This window comes from Heptranchias perlo, chromosome 5 (genome assembly GCF_035084215.1).
Source record: "Heptranchias perlo isolate sHepPer1 chromosome 5, sHepPer1.hap1, whole genome shotgun sequence".
Classification (NCBI taxonomy): domain Eukaryota; kingdom Metazoa; phylum Chordata; class Chondrichthyes; order Hexanchiformes; family Hexanchidae; genus Heptranchias; species Heptranchias perlo.
The window spans coordinates 56600622-56624904 of NC_090329.1; the positions used below are offsets into that span (position 1 = coordinate 56600622).

The following is a 24283-nucleotide window of genomic DNA, read 5'->3' on the forward strand; positions in this document are numbered from 1 at the left end:
GATATTGGTGGACAGCCTATCCCCAGAAATGGAGTTAGAGAAGTCTTGGAAGGGAAGGGAAGAGTCGGAGATGGACTATGTGAAGGTGAGGGAAGGGTGGAAATTGGAAACAAAGTTGACGAAATTTTCCAGTTCGGGGCGGGAGCAGGAAACAGCACTGATACAGTCATCAATGTATCAGAAAAAGAAATGAGAGAGGGGACCTGAGTAGGACTGGAACAAAGAATGTTCCACGTATCCTACAAAAAGGCAGGCATAGCTAGGACCCATGTGGGTTCCCATAGCAACACCTTTTATTTGGAGGAAGCGAGTAGAGTCAAAGGAGAAGTTGTTCTATGTAAGAACAAGTTCAGCCAGGCAGAGGAGGGTGGTGGTGGATGGGGACTGGTTGGGCCTCCGTTCAAGAAAGAAGTGGAGGGCTTGCAGGCCATCCTGGTGGGGTATTGAGGTGTAGAGGGACTGGACGCCCATGGTGAAAAGGAGACGGTTAGAGCCGGGGAACTGGAAACTGTTGAAGTGGCAGAGGGTGTCGGAAGAGTCACAGACGTAGGTCGGAAGAAACTGGACAAGGGGAGAAAAAAGAAATGGAAGAAATAAGTTCCGTGGGGCAAGAACAGGCTGAAATGATGGCTCTACCAGTGCAGTCCTGTTTGTGGATCTTGGGAAAGAGGTAGAAGCGGGCTGTGCGGGGTTGGGAGACTATGAGGTTGGAGGTCGTGACGGGGAAGATCTCCAGAGGAGATGAGGTCAGTGACAGTCTGGGAAACGATGGCTTGATGTTCAGCGGTGGGAACATGGTCCAGGGGGAGCTAGGAGGAGGTGTCGGAGAGTTGGCGTTCAGCCTCCACAAGGTAGAGATCTGTTCGCCAAACAACAACAGTGCCGCCCCTGTCAGCAGGTTTAATGTCAATGCCAGGGTTGGACCTGAGAGCACGGAGTGCTGCAAGTTCAGAGGGAGGTAGGTTTGAGTGAGTGAGTGAGGGGAGTGGAGAAATTGAGATGGCCGAAGGCACGTCAGCAGTTCCCAATGAAAATATCAAGAGAGAGCAAGAGGCCAGAGGTAGGGGTCCAGGTGGAAGGAGAATTCTGAAGGCAGGAGAAAAGGTCCGCTGTGCCGGGGGGATGACTCCTGGCTAAAGAAGTAGCAGTGGAGGTGAAGGCGATGGAAGAAGAGCTCAACATCGCGTCAAGCTCGAAATTCATTGAGGTGGAAGCGTAAGGGGAAGAAACTGAGGCCTTTGCTGAAGACTGATCGTTCGGGGTCAGAGAAGGGAAGGTCAGAGGGGATAGTGAAAACACGACAATGGGTGAGATTGGAGGGAGAGCTGGGGCCAGAGGAAAGTGAAGGGAAGAAGGATCAGGAAAGGGAAACAGAAAGCAATGAAGGTGAACAAGGTAAAAGAGACAAACGGAAATCCTGTCGGAGAGAAGAGCAGAACTTCAGGGTTGGCATCGCTGGAAGAGAAGTGGCCGCGAATTAAACACTAAATCAAAAGCAAATTACTGCGGAAGCTGGAAATCTGAAATAAAAACAGAAAATGCTGGAAATTCTCAGCAGGTCAGGCAGCATCTGTGGAGAGAGAAACAGAGTTAACATTTTAAGTTGATGATTTTCCATCAGAACTGGAAGAAGTTTGAGATTTAACAGTTTTTAAGCCAGGCAAAGGGCAGGGGGGGCAGTGGTGGGAGGGGGATGAGAGAACAAAAGGGAAGGTCTCTGATAGGATGGAGGGCAGGAGTGATTAAATAACAAAAGGGATGATTGTGCAAGGCAGAGGGGGTGGTTATGGGAGAAGTAAAGAAACAAAAGGTGGGTCCAGAGGAGCTGTAAATGGCAACAGCAGAACCATTGCCAACACCTGCTGTCCAAAAAAATGGGATCGGTGGTTATGATCTGATTACCATAATCAGCTGCTTGTAACATTTTATGCAAAATTAAAATTAATTGACCACAATGGAAATAGGTTAAAAAAACTGAAGTGGAGGATATACGATTAAGAAGGGTTGATCGAGCACTTATAGCTGAAGGGTAGACATCTGGTTATGCATATTTTCCACCAATAATGAACAGTTCTCCCATGATTTTCACTTCCACAATTTGTGCTATGACACTCATGTGATGTGGTAGCTTGAAATAGAAATCCTTTTTCCACATTTGATGTTTCAGGACATGTCAGCCTGTCCAGTGACCAAAAGTATACATGACTGCTTGTCTTTCTGTACTCATATGCTTGCAGCAGGAGTACCACGTTTAGAAGCTGTTGCGTGGAACTAAGGCGATAAGATCATTTTATTTCTGTGCAGAAACTGCAGATGATTTTGATGACTCTTCAAATTTTGTGGTGTTTATAAACAGCAAATGAGTGCATAGAAATCTATGACTTGTTAGGCAATGAAATAATAATTGAGACCAAGCAAGCTCAGTAAACTGAATAGCCCGGATTTTGCTCTGCAAATAACGACGATCCTAGCAGGGCTCACCGTTATTTCAGGGCAAATGCACAGTCAAACATGGAAATCTGGAAGTTGCTCGACCAGATGCCCTGCTCCTCTGAAAGCTGTGTGGGAAGGACAGCTCACCAGCTGGATCCCCATTCAAATGGCTGCAACGGCGTGAAGTTGCTCTCCTGCCCAACTAGAAATTAATTATTTTGCCAGAAAAAGGTACGTCCAATTTTTTTAGTCTAACCAAAATTTTAATGGCATGCTAAGTATTAATGTCTGCCAAACAACCTCTCTAGCATTGAAAATTTACTTTTACAAGTGTGGAGTCTTATTCCTGTAGTTTGGAAGACGACTTCATGGAATGTATTTGAGTCGGTTTCCTACAGCAATACGTCATGGAACCAACCAGGGAACAGGCTATTTTAGATCTAGTATTATGTAATGAGATAGGGTTAATTAGTAATCTCACAGTAAAAGAACCTCTGGGCAAGAGTGATCATAATATGATAAAATTTCACATTGAGTTTGAAAGTACTTAAGTCAGAAACTAGAGTCTTAAACTTAAATAAAGCCAATTACAAAAGTATGAGGGGTGAGTTGTCAAAGGTAGATTGGGAAATTAAATTATAGAATTTGATAATCAAAAAGCAATGGCAAACATTTAAAGAAATATTTCAATATTCTCAACAAGTAGACATTGATTTGAGAAAAAAAAACTCCACGGGAAAAGTGATCCACTCGTGGCTAACTGAAGAAGCTCAAGTGAGTATCAGATTGAAAGAAGAGGCCGATAATGTTGCCAAGAAGAGTAATAAGCCTGGGGATTGGGAGAGTTCTAGAAACCAACAAAGGGCAACCAAAAGGTTGATAAAAAGGGAGAAATTAGAATATGAAAGTAAACTCGCAAGAAATATATAAACGAATTGTAAGAGCTTCTACAAGTATGTAAAAAGGAAGAGAGTAGCGAAAGTAAACGTTGGTCCCTTAGAGGCTGAGTCAGGAGAAATTATAATGGGGAACCAGGAAATAGCAGATGCGTTAAACAAATATTTTGTATCTGTCTTCACAGTAGATGACACAAAAAGCATACCAAAAATAGTGGGGAACCAAGGGGTAAATGAGAGCGAGGAACTTAAAACAATTAATATCATGAGAGAAAAAGTACTGGGCAAACTAATGGGACTACAAGCCAATAAATCCCCTGGACCTGATGGCCGACATCCTAGGGTTCTAAAAGAGTGGCTGCAGAGATAACGGATGCATTGGTTATAATCTTCCAAAATTCCCTAGATTCTGGAATGGCCCCCATGGACTGGAAGGTAGCAAATGTTACCCTGCTATTCAAGAAGGGAGAGAGAGAGAAAACAGGGAAGTACAGGCCAGTTAGCCTGACATCGGTCGGCAGGAAAATGCTGGAATCCATCATTAAGGAAGTGGTAACAGGGCATTTAGAAAATCATAATATGATTAGAAAGAGTCAACATGGTTTTATGAAAGGGAAATCATTTTGACAAATTTATTTGAGTTTTTTGAGGATGTAACTAATAGGGTAAGATAAAGGGGAACCAGTGGATGTGGTATATTTGCATTTTTAAAAGGCATTCGATAACGTGCCATGTAAAAGGTTGTTACACAAGGTAAGGGCTCATGGGATTAGGGGTAATATATTAGCATGGATAGAGGATTAGTTGAAGGACAGAAAACAGACAGTAGGGATAAACGGGTCATTCTCAGGTTGGCAGGCTGTAACTAGTGGGGTGCTGCAAGAATCGATGCTTGGGCCTCAACTGTTTACAATCTACATTAATGACTTAGATGAAGGGACTGCGTGTAATATATCCAAGTGTGCTGACGATACAAAGCTAGATGGGAAAGTAAGCTGTGAGGAGGACACAATGAGCCTGCAAAGGGATATAGACAGATTAAGTGGGTGGGCAAGAAGGTGGGAGATGGAGTATAATGTGGGGAAATGTGAGGTTATTCACTTTGGTAGGAAGAACAGAAAAACAGAATATTTTTTAAATGGTAAGAAACTATTAAATGTTGGTGTTCAGAGAGACTTGGGTGTCCTCGTACAAGAAACACAAAAAGTTAGTATGCAGGAACAGCAGGCAATTAGGAAAGCAAATGGCATGTTGATCTTTATTGCAAGGGTGTTGGAGTTCAAGAGTAAGGAAGTCTAACTACAGTTGTACAGGGCTTTGGTGAGACCTCACCTGGAGTACGGCGTACAGTTTTGGCCTCTTTATCCAAGGAAAGATATACTTACCTTGGAGGCGGTACAATGAAGGTTCACGAGATTGATTCCTGGGATGAGAGGGTTGTCCTATGAGTACAATGGGCCTATTCTCTCTGGAGTTTAGAAGAATGAGAGGTGATCTCATTGAAACATATAAGATTATTTGGGGGTTTGACAGGGAAGATGCTGAGAGATTGTTTCCCCTGTCTAGAACTAGAGGGCATAGTCGCAGGATAAGGGGTCGGCCATTTAAGACTGAAATGAGGAGGAATTTCTTCACGCAGAGGGTTGTGAATCTTTGGAATTCCCTACCCCGGAGGGCTGTGGATGCTGAGTCATTAAATATATTCAAGGCTGAGACAGATAGATTTTTGCACTCTAGGGGAATCAAGGGATATAGGGATCAGGCGGGAAAGTGGAGTTGAGGTCGAAGATCAGCCATGATCTGATGGAATGGTGGAGCAGGCTCGAGGGGCCATATTGCCAATCCTGCTCCTATTTCTTATATTCTTATGTTCCTTCAAGATTTAATTGTTGTTCGACAATTCTGTCTATTTTATCTCAATAAGAACATAAGAACCGAAGAAATAGGAGCAGTAGTGTTGAGACTATGACCCCTAGTTCTAGACTCTGCAGCCAGGGGAAACAGCCTCTCAGCATCTAGCCTGTCAAGCCCTCTTAAGAATTTTATACGTTTCAATGAGATCGCCTCTCATTCTTCTAAACTCCAGACAATATAGGCCCATTCTACTCAATCTCTCTTCATGGGACAACCCTCTCATCCCAGGAATCAATCCGGTGAACCTTTGTTGAACCCCCTCTAAGGCAAGTATATCCTTCCTTCGGTAAGGAGACTAAAACTGTACACAGTAGTCCAGGTGTGGTCTCAACATATCCCTATATAATTGCAGCAAGACCTCCTTACTCTTATGCTCTAATCCTCTTGCAATAAAGCTTAACATCTGTCATAGGGGAAATGCTAGAATCTATTATTAAGGAGATTATAGCAGGGCACTTAGAAAATCTCATTGCAATCAGGCAGAGTCAACTTGGCTTTGTGAAAGGGAAATCATGTTTGACTAATTTATTAGAGTTCTTTGAGGAAGTAACAAGCAACATGGATAAAGGGGATCCTGTGGATGTGGTGTACTTGGATTTCCAGAAGGCTTTTGACAAGGTGCCACATCAAAGGCTACTACACAAAATAAGAGCTCATGGTGTAGGGGGTAACATGTCAGCATGGATAAAGGATTGGTTAGCTAACAGGAAACGGAGAGTAGGCATAAATGGGTAATTTTCAGGTTGGCAAGATGTAACAAATGGAGTGCCACAGGGATCAGTGCTTGGGCTTCAGCTATCTACAATCTATATCAATGACTTGGATGAAGGGACTGAATGTATGGTTGCTAAATTTGCAGATGACACAAAGGTAGGTAGGAAAGTAAGTTGTGAAGAGGACATAAGGGGCCCGATGTTAGCAGGCCTGCGGGATTCCGGCGGGTTGGGTTTCGGGTGCGTGGTCAACGCGCCCGGTGAAATTAGTGGGTTTCCCGCGCGATCGTCGCAGGCAAACCACTAATTGGAGCCACTTACCTGCTCCTCCGGGCTCCGCGCTGCTGGTCTGCGTGTCGGGCGGGCTGCGCATGCGCAGTACGATCTGTCAGCTGGAGACGCTCTATTTAAAGGGGCAGTCCTCCACTGACAGATGCTGCAACCAACAGAAAAAATGGCAGCGTGGAGCAGCCCAGGGGGAAGGCTGCTCCCAGTTTAATGATGCCCCACCCCAGGTATCCATACATGGGGTGAGGAGGAGGGGGAGGACAGAGATCTCCCACCCGGCGTGCGGGAGGAAGCGGCCCGCCTCCGCCACCAGGAAGGCCGGGCTCGAGGTGGCAGAGGGGGTCACCTGCGCCACCAACACATCGCCAACCTGCACACAGTGCAGGAGGCGCTCCAACGACCTCAGTAGGTGAGCCACTGTGAGTACACGTAGTCCTTCCCCTACACCCCGTCTGCCACAGCACTGCCCCCACCCCACATCTCCTTCGGCACTGCCAACACTACTCTGCCACATCACCCCGCATACCCACTCAAACCTCATCCTCACCTTACCTGCACCTACTCACCTCGCGAGTACTCACCCCGCCACTACCACGCGACCCAATCCGCATACAATCTCATGTCCCTCTCTCATACTCACCCTCTCGTGCATCTCTCTCACGGCCAGCCTCACTCAACCTGCCACCACCTGTGCTGCAGCCACAGGGCATGCATCACATATGTGCAGTAGGCAGCATCAGGCAAACGTGTCGTGAGCATGAAGGGGATGCACAAGGGTGTTTGAGGGTTTGTCATGGTTCGTACGTCTATTGATTTAAAGCACAACTCACACCACACATTATATTGGCACCACTACTGCCATGTCTTCGCGAATCCTGTCCGGTCTGTGCAATAATGCCCGCCCCTGGGTATCCCTATGGGGACCCACCACTGACGCCACCCAGTGTGTCACTGCAGAGTGGGTGTAGGTGTATTTGCAGGGCCCTTCTGCGCAGACGACTGAGAGACATCAGGGATGTCCCCGTTTGCAGCCTGGAAGGCTGTGGAGCAGAAGTTCGGGAGGGCAGTGGTGATTTGGACAGTGACAGGTAGGAAGATGGTGCACGGGCCAGCCAGGAGCAGCTCGGCATGAAAGAGGCTGCAGATGTCCATGGCTACATGTCGAGTGACTCTGAGCCTCCGTGTGCACTGCTGCTCAGAGAGGGCCAGGAGGCTGAGCCTCGGTCTGTGGACCCTGTGGCGAGGGTAGTGCCCTCTGCGACGCATCTCTGTCTGCGGTAGCCCTCCCTCCTGCTGTACAGGTGGATGTGTCACAGCACTCCGTTGTGGAGCTCCACGTGTCAGAGGTGGACGGCGTGGATGGCGAGGCTGGTGAGGCTGGTGGTGCTGTCCGCCCTCCGAGGGGCTCAGGACTGCAGCTACGGCGGCCCCCATCTGCAGGATGTACATCCGAGGGGGTCCGCAAGGTAGGTACATGCCTCCGGACCCCGGGGTAAGTGTGCAGGTTGGTGACTTCGACCGTCAGGAGGAGGGTGGTGGAGGCCAAAATTTGTCCCATGTGACAGAGCGGCCTCCTGCAATGGCGGAGGGTCTCCCCCCCCCCGACCTGTCGAATGAACCTTTGCAGCTGCCACAGGCTGACGGCTGCAACACGTCCAGTTCAACTGGGACTGTTTCCCCCAGTGTGTGAAACAGTCCCATGTTTATCCAAAATCACACACAGTCTCTTAATCAGGTCATTTAATGACCTGAACAAGCAAAGTAAATACACTCAAGTGGCATCCCGCTGGCTTTAATTGCCTGTGGGATTCCCACCAGCGGGGGCTGCGCACGCAGCCCCGGACGTCAACGCGGAACCCGGAAGTGGGCGGGATCGTGGCGCGATCCGGTCCCGCACCTGGACTTCGGGATTTTCGAGGCCCCCCCCGCCGAGAACGCACCCGAAACCCGGTGCTAAAATCGGGCCCAAGGAGTCCACAAAGGGATATAGATAGTTTAAGTGAGTGGGCAAACATTTGGCAGATGGAGTATAATGTGGGAAAATGTGAACTTGTCCACTTTGGCAGGAGGAATAGAAAAGCAGTATATTATTTAAATGGAGAGAGATTGCAGAACTCTGAGGTACAGAGGGATCTGGGTGTCCTTGTGCATGAATCTCAAAAAGTTAGTATGCAGGTATAGCAAGTGATTAGGAAGGCAAATGGAATGTTGTCATTTATTGCAAGGGGAATGAAATATAAAAGTAGAGATGTTTTGCTACAGTTGTACGGGGCATTGGTGAGACCACATCTCGAATACTGTGTGCAATTTTGGTCTCCTTATTTAAGAAAGGACATAATTGCTTCAGAGAAGGTTCACTTGACTGATTCCTGGGATGAGGTGGGTTATCTTATGAGGAAAGGTTGGACAAGTTGGGCCTGTATACATTGGAGTTTAGAAAAATGAGAGGTGATCTTATTGAAACATATAAGATCCTGAGGGGACTAGAAGGGGTCGATGCTGAGAAGATGTTTCCCCTTGTGGGAGAGACTAGAACCAGGGGACATAGTTTAAAAATAAGGGGTCTCCTATTTAAGACAGAGATGAGGCGAATTTTTTCTCTCAGAGGATCGTGAGTCTGTGGAACTCCCTTCCCCAGAGAGCGGTGGAGGCACGGTCATTGAATATTTTTAAGGCTGAGTTAGATAGATTCCTGATTAACAAGGGGCTCAAAGGTTATAGTAGGTCAACGGGAAAGTAGGGTTGATGTCGCAATCAGATCAGCCATGATCTTATCAAATGGCAGAGCAGACTCGAGGGGCCGAATGACCTGCTCCTGCTCTTAATTTGTATGTTCGTATGTTCGCATGTTTGTAAGTTTCTCATTCTCATTAGACCCTAGGTTCCCCATTATTTCCAGTATGTTTTTTGTGTCTTCTACTATGAAGACAGATACTTCTTACTTCTTAATATTTCTTACCCTCTCTTTATTTCGCTTTCTGTAACTGATTATACATTGAATTTACTATTCTAGCTAACACCTCCTGGTTCTGTGTCTGCACAGCTTGTTAACAATGCTTCAATCTGATTGGTTAAGGGGATACACAGTTCCTTGCCCCACGCACACAGCTCACAGATGCCCGGGAGAGTACGCTATACTTGTCTCAACTCCCTATTGCAGGAAGTTGGTGTCCAAAAGCCCATGGATAGTTTGTGGGTAAGATTAGATCTAACGAATGCCAGGTGCCATACGTTCACCGCTCAGCACAAAATCCAGGCCAATATTTAATCTTTGCTTTTGGAGGGCGACAAAAAACTAAGGAATACACTACTATTCACGTAACATAATTTATAAGGATTTACAAGGATGATACCAGAACTTTGAGGGTACAAGTATCTCAAAAGACTGAACAGGCTGAGGCTCTTTTCTCCAGAAAAGAGAAGACAGCAGTGACCTGATAGAGGCCTTTAAAATTATGAAAGAGTTTGATAGGGTGGACATAGAGAAAATGTTTCCTCCCTGTCAGTATTTCAAGATTTATTTGGTGTAAATTTCAAAGCATTCAGTTCTCCAGTCCCCACAGTTCTTGCACCATATTACTGCTATCACTGCTGGTTGTCAACAGGCCCTTTCTCAGCCGCCACTGCTACCCAGGCCAGTCGTGGGCCCACTGTCAGCTATTAATGCTACCCAGGCTAGCTTTGGTCCCACTCTCAGCTGCCACTGCTTACCGCATCAGCCACTCGACTATTGTCCCATGCTGATCCTCCCAGCCCCAAAGATCTGGCAGTGCAAGTTTCCTGTGGGAACAGGAGCATGCAAAACTTCCTTCTGCCACCTGGAGGAAGGAAGTGGGGCCAGGACGTTGCATCATCTGACTGATTTCCCACTGCTCCTCCCTCTTGACCACCAATTGTACTGGATGCCAGCAAGATAATGGCATCCAGTACAAAGGAATGGAAGAAGTGAGGCCCAGAGGAGGTTCAAAGCTAGGGTCATGGCCTGGGACACTCCAGAAGATTGTGGCCTGAACACTAAATTGGCTCTCTTTTAAAGGGAGCTAATTTCAAAGGGAGGGAAGTTCAAGGACAAATTTCTAAAGCTTTATTCAGGTAGAGTTTATTTGAATGTTTTTTTAAAATCATATAATGAAAACAGAATTTGACTTTTTCAGTTCCTGTAAATCAGTGGCCTTAATAATCATTATATATGATATGCTGATTATAAAATAGCATATCATTTGACTCACCAGGAGCAATGCCAGAGGAGATCTACTAGTAGTATATGAAAAGTCTTGAACGCACATCCTATGAGTGGCCAACATTCCTCCCTCAAACACGACCAAAAACAGATTTTTTTTTGGCATTCGTCGGATTGCTGTTTGTTGGATTTCACTGTATGCAAATTGGCTGCTGCGTTCCCTACATAACTGTCAATTGACTTCAAAGTAATTAACTGTGTGTGAAGCACATGGATGTTTCTGGGAGATGAGACAAGGTTCGAGATAAATGCAAGTATTTACTTCTTTTCAAATGACACATAAATTGAGAAGAGATTGCAGATGCCAGCTGCTCCTTATGCTACTTGCCTCTTGAATACAGTCAAGCTTAGAAAAGTTGCTTGCCCTTCCTTCGATCTCATTGCACTCACAGAAGATTAATGGGAGACGAAAGAAGCAGTCATTCTTCTCCTGGACCCTAAACAGGTCAAAGGAGTAAAGTGGCACATAGACAGTGATTCAAGGTAATAACAAGCAGCAACAACAGTGCTAATTTCACAACTGGTATACCTATTCTTTCACTTGAGAAAATTCATTGTTGAGGTGAGAGAAAGAAAGGACGAACAGAGACAGTTTATGCATGTTCACATAAAAGACAAACATCCACCCACATAATTTGAAACTGAAAACAGCAACAGATTGTGTTCAGGAAACATAAGCAAAGACCTTGAAACATGACCGTCACTGCAAGAACACAGGACAGGAAACATTCTCCTCCGCTTGAATCCTTAAAATAGACAGCTCGCACAGAAAGACTAACAGAGCAAAACACAGAAACCAACCAACAAAAGGCATTACTACATAAGTAGAACCTAACAGTTTACAGTTTACAAAAATTGACATTTGGCAGGGAGAGAAGATCCCTGCTGTTGACTGAGTACTGAAAAGTAAGATAACATCAGTATCTTCACAGTTATCCATAAGAAAGATCCCATTTTCATTTATAATTCAAAATAATTTAATAGTGCAACTTTAACATAAAATAATACAAATATAACACTGTATATAAAAAGGCAAGATTATTTTGAAACTAATCAAATTCTGAGATACCATTAACAAGCATATCAGTTATTTTGGATGAATCTTTGCACATGTAAGAAGTTTACCTCAAATCTCAAGTCAAACTACACTACCTTTTCATTCTAAATTTGATTGTCTTCAGGACTGAAGTCTTTAATTTGACTGTTACATTTCAATTTCCATCCACTCATATTAGAAAGTGATCCCATGCCATGACCCCATAATTGGAAACGGATGGAAGGATCTTAAAGGTTTTGTATGTTGGCAGGCAAAAACCTTGGGAATATTTCTGAATGAAAGTTCAACTATGTATTTAATAAAATTACATTAAAGCTTAGAAATTGGCTCTGGGAATATTAATAGATGAATACTTAATATGTTTGTATGGCATTCTTCTGTCTGTTACTTCAACACAGAAATTTTAAATGTTTATTTTAAATGGGTTAATGCTCCACTAAAATAATGGACAGTGGAATCTCACACTAACATGTTAAATGTTCATCCATTAATGTTGCAATCATTAATTTCGAGTTTCATAGGTTTCTATTGACAAATTGCTTATGTGCATTATCCTGACAGAAAATGTGGTATCTTTGATGTGTTCAGGCACAGCTTATAAAATGGCTTTCGTTGTTCTAATCATTCGACTCCAATTGCAAATTGACCAGAGTTCCTGTCTGCATTTTTTGCGATTGTCTGCCAAGCTTCAAATAAAGAATTGAGGAAAATAATGCAGGAACTTAGATTTGGAACTTGTGCCTTGCTGCCCACCTCCTCGTCCCTCCCCTCATCCTTACCGGAACCCTGCTTTCTCACTTCTCCTCCGTGGCTGGCCACAGCTCGTCTACACTGTTGACCTTGTCTGATTTGTAAGGAGTCTTACAACACCAGGTTATAGTCCAACAGCTTTATTGGAATCACAAGCTTTCGGAGCTTTCCTCCTTCGTCAGGTGAATGTAGGATTCCGTATAGTCAGAGAACAATGCCTGGTGATTACAGATAATCTTTCCAACTGCCGGTTATCACACCTCGGCATAGATATAATCAAAGCAATCAAAGGAGTGGATGGTGTTCAGACAGAGAAACATTACATCCCAGACTACTAAATACACAAGCGGTCATAACACAAAGACAGAGAGAGAGAAAGAGAGAGACACAGAGAATGACCAGTTGTATTAAAAACAGATAACCTTTTTTTGGCTGGTGGGGTTACATGTAGCGTGACATGAACCCAAGATCCCGGTTGAGGCCATCCTCATGGGTGCGGAACTTGGCTATCAATTTCTGCTCGACGATTTTGCGTTGTCGTGTGTCTCGAAGGCCGCCTTGGACAACACTTACCCAAAGATTGGAGGCTGAATGTCCTTGACTGCTGAAGTGTTCCCCGACTGGGAGGGAACCCTCCTGTCTGGCGATTGTTGCGCGGTGTCCGTTCATCCGTTGTCGCAATGTCTGCATGGTCTCGCCGATGTACCATGCTCCGGGGCATCCTTTCCTGCAACGTATGAGGTAGACAACGTTGGCCGAGTCACAGGAGTATGAACCATGTACCTGGTGGGTGGTGTCCTCTCGTGTGATGGTGGTATCCATGTCGATGATCTGGCATGTCTTGCAGAGGTTGCCGTGGCAGGGTTGTGTGGTGTCGTGGACGCTGTTCTCCTGAAAGCTGGGTAATTTGCTGCGAACGATGGTCTGTTTGAGGTCAGGTGGCTGTTTGAAGGCGAGTAGTGGAGGCGTGGGGATGGCCTTAGCGAGGTGTTCGTCGTCATCGATGACATGTTGAAGGCTGCGAAGAACATGGCGTAGTTTCTCCGCTCCTGGGAAGTACTGGACGACGAAGGTCTCAATCGGTCTCGCGGCAGACACAGAGGAATTCATCAGGAGAATGAGGCTCCGGGAATTCTTCCACAAATCCCAAGATTTCAGCAGCGAACCCTGTGGGACAATTAACGATCCGGAACAGCAGACAGAGGGATCCGCGGTGCAGCAACCGAAGAAGAAAGAGTCAAACTGGACTCCTCCGGAGGGTCGCTGCCCTAAGCTTGACATGTATGCTCAAGCTGTCAGGCAACGGAACCCTGTGTAAGAACCTCTCTGGATACGTCGAGGGCATCCTGAAACCCATCGTACAGGGAACCCCCAGCTTCTGCCGCGACACGACAGACTTCTTACAAAAACTCAGCACTCACGGACCAGTTGAACCAGGAACACTTCTCACCACGATGGACGTCTCGGCACTCTACACCAGTATCCCCCACGATGACGGCATCGCTGCAACAGCCTCAGTACTCAACACCAACAACAGCCAATCTCCGGACGCCATCCTACAACTCATCCGCTTCATCCTGGATCACAATGTCTTCACCTTCGACAACCAGTTCCTTACCCAAACACACGGAACAGCCATGGGGACCAAATTCGCACCCCAATACGCCAACATTTTCATGCACAAGTTCGAGCAGGACTTCTTCACTGCACAGGACCTCCAACCAATGCTATACACCAGATACATCGACGACATTTTCTTCCTATGGACCCACGGCGAAGAATCACTGAAGAGCCTACACGATAACATCAACAAGTTCCACCCCACCGTCAAACTCACCATGGACTACTCCTCAGAATCGGTTTCATTCTTGGACACACGAATCTCCATCAAAGACGGGCACCTCAGCACCTCACTCTACCGCAAGCCTACGGACAACCTCACGATGCTCCACTTTTCCAGCTTCCACCCTAACCATGTCAAAGAGGCCATCCCCTATGGACAGGCCCTGCGAATACAAGGATCTGCTCAGACGAGGAGGAACGCGATGAACACCTACAGACGCTAAAAGACGCCCTCGTAAGAACGGGATATGACGCTCGACTCGTCGATTGACAGTTCCGACAGGCCACAGCGAAAAATCGCATAGACCTCCTCAGAAGACAAACACGGCACACAACCAACAGAGTACCCTTCATCGTCCAGTACTTCCCCGGAGCGGAGAAACTACGCCATGTTCTTTGCAGCCTTCAACATGTCATCGATGACGACGAACACCTCGCTATGGCCATCCCCACGCCTCCACTACTCGCCTTCAAACAGCCACCTAACCTCAAACAGACCATCGTTCGCAGCAAATTACCCAGCTTTCAGGAGAACAGCGTCCACAACACCACACAACCCTGCCACGGCAACCTCTGCAAGACATGCCAGATCATCGACACGGATACCACCATCACACGAGAGGACACCACCCACCAGGTACATGGTTCATACTCCTGTGACTCGGCCAACGTTGTCTACCTCATACGTTGCAGGAAAGGATGCCCCGGAGCATGGTACATCGGCGAGACCATGCAGACACTGCGACAACGGATGAACGGACACCGCGCAACAATCGCCAGACAGGAGGGTTCCCTCCCAGTCGGGGAACACTTCAGCAGTCAAGGACATTCAGCCTCCGATCTTTGGGTAAGTGTTGTCCAAGGCGGCCTTCGAGACACACGACAACGCAAAATCGTCGAGCAGAAATTGATAGCCAAGTTCCGCACCCATGAGGATGGCCTCAACCGGGATCTTGGGTTCATGTCACGCTACATGTAACCCCACCAGCCAAAAAAAGGTTATCTGTTTTTAATACAACTGGTCATTCTCTGTGTCTCTCTCTTTCTCTCTCTCTGTCTTTGTGTTATGACCGCTTGTGTATTTAGTAGTCTGGGATGTAATGTTTCTCTGTCTGAACACCATCCACTCCTTTGATTGCTTTGATTATATCTATGCCGAGGTGTGATAACCGGCAGTTGGAAAGATTATCTGTAATCACCAGGCATTGTTCTCTGACTATACGGAATCCTACATTCACCTGACGAAGGAGGAAAGCTCCGAAAGCTTGTGATTCCAAATAAAGCTGTTGGACTATAACCTGGTGTTGTAAGACTCCTTACATTTGTCCACCCCAGTCCATCACCGGCATCTCCACATCTTGTCTGAGATGGGCAGAAGAGCCACCCACAACAAGGCTCTTTTGAAACTGCTAGGGAAAGCCCAAACCGGACTTACGGCGGGAATGCATTCCCCCTTCAGCCCATTGTTCTTATTCATGATATTCACCGGAGTGGACTATCAGAATGTTACATAAAGTGCAGTTCGACAGCTCTCAACCTGCTTCTAATCTATCGTTCAAAATTATAAAAAAACTAACAAGTGACAACTGAGATGCCAGTAACAGTACAAATATCTTTATTTTTAGCATTTTGGATTATAGGGAAGTTCAGCAGAATATATTTCCCCTTTAAGGACACAAAGTAAAACGAGTCACAATGAAACTATTGAGGAACAATATCTGCCATTACGATTTAGTTCTAATGCACAATATCAACTATTAATAATGATTAATTGTATTGAAACCATCTTCGGGAAACTACACTTCTGTGATTTCCCAATATGCACTCCCTGCAAGTGTCGTTCCCCGCTTGAAACACCAAACAGGGAATCATCACATACTTTTAGGCTGATTACAATTTTGTAGTCAGGTTCAACATTGATAATAAAAGTTTATTAAATAACTTTTTATCATCATTAGCTGCTTTTATATAGGATTTAGTGAGGCCCAGAATGATACCAGGGCTATAAAGGTTAAATTACAAGGACAGGTTGCATTGACTTGGCTTGTATTCCCTTGAATATAGATGATTATGGGGTGATCTAATTGAGATGTTTTAGATGATTAAAGGATTTGATAGGGTAGATATTGAGAAACTATTTCCTTTGGTGGGAGAGTCCAGAACATGGGGGCATCACCTTAAAATTAGAGCTGGGACGTTCCGGGGTGATGTCAGAAAGCACTTCTTCACACAAAGGGCGGTGGAAATCTGTAACTCTCTCCCCCAAAAAGCTGTTGAGGCTGGGTCAATTAAAAATAACAAAACTGAGATTGATTGATTTTTGTTGGACAAGGGTATCATTGTATCATAGTATGTTTCAGCACAGAAGGAGGCCATTCGGCCCATCGTGCCTGTGCCGGTTCTTTGGAAGAACTATCCAATTAGTCCCAATCCTCCACTCTTTCACCATAGTCCTGTAATTTTTTTTCCCTTCAAGTATTTATCCAATTCCCTTTTGAAAGTAATTATTTGAATCTGCTTCTACCATCCTTTCAAGCAGTGCATTCCAGATCATAACACCTCTCTGTGTAATGTTTCCTCATGTCGCCTCTCGTTCTTTTGCCAATCACTTTAAATCTGTGTCCTCTGGTTACCAACCCTTCTGCCACTGGAAACAGTTTCTCCTTATTTACTCTATCAAAACTGTCCATGATTTTGCACACCTTTATCAAATCTCCCCTTAACCTTCTCTGCACTAAGGAGAACAACCCCAGCTTCTTCAGTCTCTCCACATAACTTAAGTCCCTCATCCCCGGTACCATTCTAGTAAATTTCTTCTGTACCCTCTCTTAGGCCTTGACATGCTTCCAAAAATGTGGTGCCCAGAATTGAACACAATACTCCACTTTGAGGCCTAACCAGTGTTTTATAAAGGTTTATTAAGTTAAATATTGTGAAGACCGAAGCCATTGTCTTCGGTCCCCGCCACAAACTCCATTCCCTGACCACCGACTCCATCCCTCTCCCTGGCCATTGTCTGAGGCTGAACCAAACTGTTTGCACCTTGGGATCCGATTTGACCCTGAGATGAACTTCCGACCACATATCCGCTCCATCACTAAGACCCCTACTTTCACCACCGTAACATCGTGCGTCTCCGCCCCTGCCTCAGCTCATCTGCTGCTGAAACCCTCGGCCATGCCTTTGTTACCTCTAGACTTGACTGTTCCACTGCACCCCTGGCCGGCCTCCCATCTTCTACCCTCCATAAGCCTGAACTCATCCAAAACTCTACTGCCCGTATCCTAACTCGCACCAAGTCACATTCATCCACCATCCCTGTGCTCACTGACCTACACTGGCTCCCGGTCCTGGAACACCTCGATTTTAAAATTCTCATCCTTGTTTTCAAATCCCTCTATGGCTTCAGCCCTCTCTATCTCTGTAACCTCCTCCAAGCCTACAACTCTCCGAGATCTCTGCGGTCCTCCAGTTCTTGCCTCTTGTGCATCCCCGATTTTAATTGCTCCACCATTGGCAGCCGTGCCTTCAGCTGCCTCGGCCCCAAGCTCTGGAATTCCCTCCCTAAACCTCTCTGCTCCTCTCCTCCTCCTTCAAGACGCTCCTTAAAACCTACCTCTTTGATCACCTGTTCTAATATCTCCTTATGTAGCTCGGTGTAAAATTTTGTTTGATAATCACTCCTGTGTAACGCCTTGGGATTTTTTACTATGTTAAAGGTGCTATATAAATGCAAGTTGTTGTTATTTGGCATAACTTGCTTGCTTTTTTACTCTATGCTTCTATTAATAAAGCCCAGGATCCCATTTGCTTTTTTAACAGCCTTCTCAACTTGTCCTGCCATCTTGAAAGATTTGTGTACAAACACCCGCAGGTCTCTCTGTTCCCTTTAAAATTGTACCATTTAATTTATTCTGCCTCTCCTCATTCTTTTTACCAAAATGTAACACTTCACACTTCTCTGCATTAAATTTCATCTGTCATTTGTCTGCCCGTTTCACCAGTTCTGTCTATGTCTGCCTGAAGTCTGTTATTATCCTCCACGTTGAAGGGTTCCAGAACCAAGGTGGGTAGATGGAGTTCTGATACAGATCAGCCATGATCTAATAGAATGGCGGTATAGGCTCGGGGGGTTAATTGGCCTATTCCTGTTCCTATGTTCCTATGTTCCCAGAGACATTGGATTTGTGCAGCTATCAGGAACCCCAAAACAAACTTGCCAGACTTGCTAATGCTAGTAACCGGAAATAAATGGTTCATCCTGATTGTTGGCCTGAACAAATCCAACAAGTTCGCTTTGGGGTTGTCACAAGCTGAGTGAGACCCATGCGATAAATGTTATAAAACATCTCAGATTTGGATAGCTTAAAGTTTGTGGTGTTGTTATGTAACTGCAGAACCATTTGCAAAATCTCACCCCAGTTCCAAGAGAAACTGAGCAACAAGTTTCTGATACTTCACTGAGCTCTGCTAATGGACTATTCAGGGCACTGACATGCAAATCAATGTTGCAACAACTTATGGAAGTTTTTCCGGGAACATGATGTGAGTCCCTGCCCTCGACAGTGTGGCTGAGGAAGGTCAACTCATCTCAGCCATGCTTTGAAAATGATTTTGAAAACAATATAACCACTGATTTGATAACCTTAATATGTTATAATGACAAAGGAAGTGAGAGAAGATAAAGTCAATTTGATTAAAAGGGACTGTGCATTCAAACCACAGAACTCCTGATATTTTCAGTCACCAAGGCCAAACGTTTTGTATTTACACACTAAGCTAATAATGCCAAATTCCAGAAAATCATCATTCTATGATCAGAGTCCTTTGATTACCTATTAAGCATTCTATTTAAGTTTGTGTTTTGTTTTGAAAGATAATAATAAATACCTTTGAATGTCGTGGAGGTTACCATCTGTGTAACCCTAATGCAGTGCAGTCACATGAGGCAGGTTTCATTTACTTCAGAGATGTTTGGTCACCTTGTCGAAAATGCATTAAGCAAGAGTGTTACAGCCCTGGTATAAATTGTTTGCAGGGATGAATTTAAATAGAGACATGGGGCCCGATATTACCATGGCGGCGGGTTCGCGGCGGGGGGTAGATTAGGCACGTGGGTAACGCGCCCGGTGAAATCAGTCTGCTCCGCACGCAATCGCAGGCTAATTGGATCTACTTACCTGTTCTTCCAGGTTCCCCGCTGCTGAGCTGCGTGGCGGGCGGGCTGCGCATGCGCAGTAGGTTTGTCAGCTGGAGGAGCTCTATTTAAAGGGGCAGTCCTCCACTGACTGATGCTGCAAGAAATAGGAAAAATTGCAGCATGGTGCAGCCCAGGGGGAAGGCTGCTCCCAGGTTTAATGATGTCTCACTCCAGCTCTTATTGGATGGGGTGAGGAGGAGGGGGAGGACAGAGATCTTCCCCCCGGCGGGCGGGAGGAAGCGGCATGCCTCTGCCACCAAGAAGGCCTGGCTCGAGGTGGCAGAGGAGGTCACCTCCACCACCAACATATCGCCCACCTGTATACAGTGCAGGAGGCGCTCCAATCACCTGAGTAGGTCAGCCGAAGCGAGTATACTTACTCATTCCCCTACACTCCGTCTACCACATCACCGTCCCCACCCCACATCTCCTTCTGCACAGCCAACACTACTCTGTCACATCACCCCTCACACCCACTCAAACCTCATCCTCATCTTACCTGCACTTACTCACCTCGCCAGTACTCATCCCGCCACTACCACTCAACCCAATCCTCATACAATCTCGTGGCTCTATCTCATACTCACCCTCTCATGCATCTCTTTCACAGTCAACCTGACTCAACCTGCCACTACCTGTGCTGCAGCCACAGGGCATGCATCACATATATGCAGTAGGAAGCGTAAGGCAAATGTGTCGTGAGCATGAAGGGGATGCATAAGGGTGCTTGAGGGTTTGTCATGGTTTTTACTTATATTTAATTTCTGATCAACTCACATCACATATTATATTGTCACCACTACTGCCACGTCTTTGCGAATCTTGTCTGGTTTGTGCAATAATGCCCTTTCCTGAGGATCACAATGAAGACCCACAACTGATGCCACCCATTGTGTCACTGCAGAGTGGGTGTAGGTGTGTTTGCAGGGCTCTTTTGTGCAGACGACTGAGAGACGTCAGCGATGTCCCCGGTGGCACCCTGGAAGGATGCGGAAGAGAAGTTGTTGAGGGCAGTGGTTACTTTGACAGCGACAGGTAAGAAGATGGTGCTCAGGCCAGCCGGGAGCAGCTCGGCATGAAGGAGGCTGCAGATGTCCACGACTACATGTCGAGTGACTCTGAGCCTCCGTGTGCACTGCTGCTCAGAGAGGTCCAGGAAGCTGAGCCTCGGTCTGTGGACCCTGTGGCGAGGGTAGTGCCCTCTGTGACGCATCTCTCTCTGCGGTTGCCCTCCCTCCTGATGTGTAGGTGGATGTGTCACAGCACTCTGTTGTGGAGCTCCACATGTCAGAGGTGGATGGTTTGGCCGGCGAGGCTGGTGATGCTGTTCGCCCTCCGAGGAGGTCATGACTGCAGCTACGGCGGCCCCCATCCAGAAGATGTACATCTGAGGGGGTCCGCAAGGTAGTTAAATGTGTCTGGACAACGGGGTAAGTGTGCAAGTTGGTGAATTTTGTTGTTAGGAGGAGGGTGGTGGAGGCCAAACTTTGTCCAAAGTGACAGAGTGACTTCCTGCAATGAGTGAGGGTCTCCCCCCCCCCCCCACCCCCCACCCCCGCCACCTGTCAAATGGACCTTTGCAGCTGCCACAAGCTGATGGCTGCAACACGTCCATTTGAACTGGGAGTGTTTCCCCCAGTACGGGAAACAGTCTCAGTCAGTTGCAAAATCCCACCCCTGCTAAAATAACAGGTCAATCAGGTCTGTAAACAACCTGAAGTACCTGTTCAAGTACTTTAAGTGGCACCCCGCCGGCTTTAATTGCCGGCGGGAGTCCCACATGCGGGGGCTGCGTGCGCATGTCAGCGCGTCAGTGGGGAACCCGGAAATGGGGCAGGTTGAAGCCGGGCTCCCGACCCATCCCGGGAATCCCCGATTTTCGCAGCCCCCCCGCCACGCCCCACAGGTGCGAAAATCGAGCCCATTGTTTACCTTACAGGCATTAAACATTTTCATTTACTTCAAAAAGGGCTTCCTTATCATCAAAACCTTTATGTTTCAATTGTTATTAATTCAGTGCTAAAGCTTTTCACCAGCTTCATGAGTATTAAAAAAACTGTTGCTAAGTATAGCCATGTTGGGTGAACTCTCTGGGTAGCAACATGCCACATTATTGTTTAACCTCAATTCCAAATTTAGGTGATTTTTAAGGTGACAGCTGAAGAATTGTTGGAAAATTGACCTTCTGTTGAGTTATTCCATGGCTACCCATATAGCACGAAAAAGGGTATTCCAAAAATTGCTGTTACTATAGCGGGAATTGATCGACATTTGGACTAACACAGCCATTTTGATTGTGTCAGTCTCCTGTTTCTGGCCCTATGGAAGATTTAATCTCCCAACAATAAACATTAAACCGAATGAATATAATTAAGAAGGACTGGAGCTTGTTACTGCAATTGGTTGCAGAGTGAGCCCCTGATTTCAGCTGGGCCAAAAAGCATGAAGCACTCCAAAAGGGGGCAGTTACTTGCAGCATAGTTGTTTGTGCTATGAGGGGGACAGAAGAGCAGAAGAAAAGTAAACAAAATGTAGACTGGGCATTTTAAAAAATAGTCTCAAGTCACTATGGCACAAAAAAGGTTCACCTTTTATAGTTAATTATGTAAAGACATGTCAGCTTGATGAAAGGTTATCGACCTGAAACATTTACTCTGTTTCTCTCTCCAGATGCTGCCTGACCTGCTGAGTGTTCCCAGCACTCTCTGTTTTTATTTCAACTTGGCTTAACTGGTTGCACTTTTACCGAAGAATTACAAAGTTGTGGGTTGACGATTGAAGGGATTCGCAAAATTTCACATGTCCCCCCCCCGCCGAAGATTTATTGGAGTTATTAAAGAATCCCTGGTGTGACTGTGTTTTTAAAAATCCAAGGTCTTTCAAAATGACTGCGGTCAGACACATGGCAGGCTTCGTGTTTCAGACAGGTTTCTTTAAACAATGCAGTTGCATTCAAGCCCGGAGGCAAGCCATCAACATTGCCGGCCTACACATCAAAATTCGAGCAGGAGAAATTCCAGGACAAAAGATAGACCATCAAGGAACATTCGGAACAATGGTAAAGCAGTTATGGAACAGATCAGTACAGGAAATGGCCATTATGTAAATAGGCCAGAGATTGGGACCCCTTTTGTCTTACGTTTTCAGCCCAAATCGGACAATGGAATAACCCATTATAGGGAGACTATAACTGGGGCTTCCCAGTATCTCTCTCTCTCTCTTCTCTCTTCGCCTGGTGGCCGGGGTCCTGCTGCTTGCTAGCAACCAAGAAGGAAGGCCATCCGGTAAACCTCGCAAACACATGTCGACGGCAGCAGCTGGAGGCCAGGCCTTTTCATCTGTTTCACCGGTGAGCATTAATTTTCTGGCCGCCACAAGACAACCGTGCATAGGTCTAAGGGGTGGGGTTAAAGGGGATTGCTAAAATTGTGATTTTAGAATTTTCCCTCGATGTGTCCGTTTCTTCCACCCCGTTAAGTGTAAGACTGTATTACATCCATAGCGATTTTCTTTTATCTTCTGTATAATACTGTTTACCTTGTAGTTTTAGTTTTCTTATTAATAAACATTGGTTTTCCTTGTACCAATCCACTGGTCTGTTCGTCTGTCTTTGTTCCCAGCCGATAAGTCCTCAGCTCAGAATCAGGAAGGGGTAAGTGATTCGTAACCGCACAGCGGGCAGGGCAGCTCAGGAAAAACATAACTGGCTGACCTATAATAAGCCCGAGAAACAGAAAAAAAAACCCTTACATGATCCATGTCAGGACCTATGGGATCGAGTTTCCACTCGATTGCGCTGGTTTTATTCGCGCAATCCGCACATACCAGCACAATAGGTTGCGGAAAATCAAGCATAAATTATGTCCCGCGTAAATCGAGTTACCGCAATCTTGAATGCTGGTTCAAAAATCAGTGTGCCCGAAGCTGGCGCTGGCCACATGCCCCCAGATCAAAATAACGAGGATGGCGAGATTCCGCTGATTGCCCGTTCGAGGAGGATCTTCAAATTAACTAATTTTCTTAGGCGCACGGGCACTAGTACGCACATTTTACACGTTTTTACATCTTAATTTACTAAGAAACTGATGAGTGGACACCAATAAAACTAATAAATGGTTCAGTATAATTTTTTCAGTCATTTTCAGTGAATTAAAATCAGGTTACTCATAGGTGGACACTCTTATTAAAAATGCTTATTTTTTGTGATAAACCCATTTTCAGCTGTATAAATAAAACTGCACCAGATTACCACTCTTAAATACATCAATGAATATTTTTTAATGCAAAGAAAAAAATAAACGATTACATTCTATTCAGCTGCCCGATTGCACTGGTTCATGGAAGTCTTTATGCTTGTGGTTATGCAAACGCATTTGTGATTATGCAAATGAATTTAAGTGGAAATTATTTTTTTTATTCATTCATGGGATGTGGGCGTCGATGGCAAGGCCGGCATTTATTGTCCATCCCTAATTGCCCTTGAGAAGGTGGTGGTGAGCAGCCGCCTTGAGCCGCTGCAGTCCGTGTGGTGAAGGTTCTTCCACAGTGCTGTTAGGAAGGGAGTTCCAGGATTTTGACCCAGTGATGATGAAGGAACGGCGATATATTTCCCAGTCGGGATGGTGTGTGATTTGGAGGGGAACGTGCAGATGGTGTTGTTCCCATGTGCCTGCTGCCCTCGTCCTTCTAGGTGTTAGAGGTCGTGGGTTTGGGAGGTGCTGTCAAAGAAGCCTTGGCGAGTTACTGCAGTGCATCCTGTGGATGGTACACACTGTAGCCACAGTGCGCCGGTAGTAAAGGGAGTGAATGTTTCGAGTGGTGGATTGGGCACCAATCAAGTGGGCTGCTTTGCCCTGGATGATCTTGAGCTTTTTGAGTGTTGTTGGAGCTGTGCTTATCCGGGCAAGTGGAGAGTATTCCATCACACTCCTGCCTTGTGCCTTGTAGGTG

The 24283-nt window shown here is 45.9% G+C and overlaps 1 long non-coding RNA gene across 1 annotated transcript; it reads left to right on the forward strand.

Moving 5' to 3' along the window:
* The first annotated feature begins 2171 nt into the window (after window positions 1–2171).
* LOC137321382 (uncharacterized) lies at window positions 2172–22921 on the forward strand. Its single transcript, XR_010962800.1, has 2 exons — window positions 2172–2664; window positions 22004–22921. It is a non-coding gene; the product is annotated as an uncharacterized lncRNA (long non-coding RNA).
* Window positions 22922–24283: the final 1362 nt, after the last annotated feature.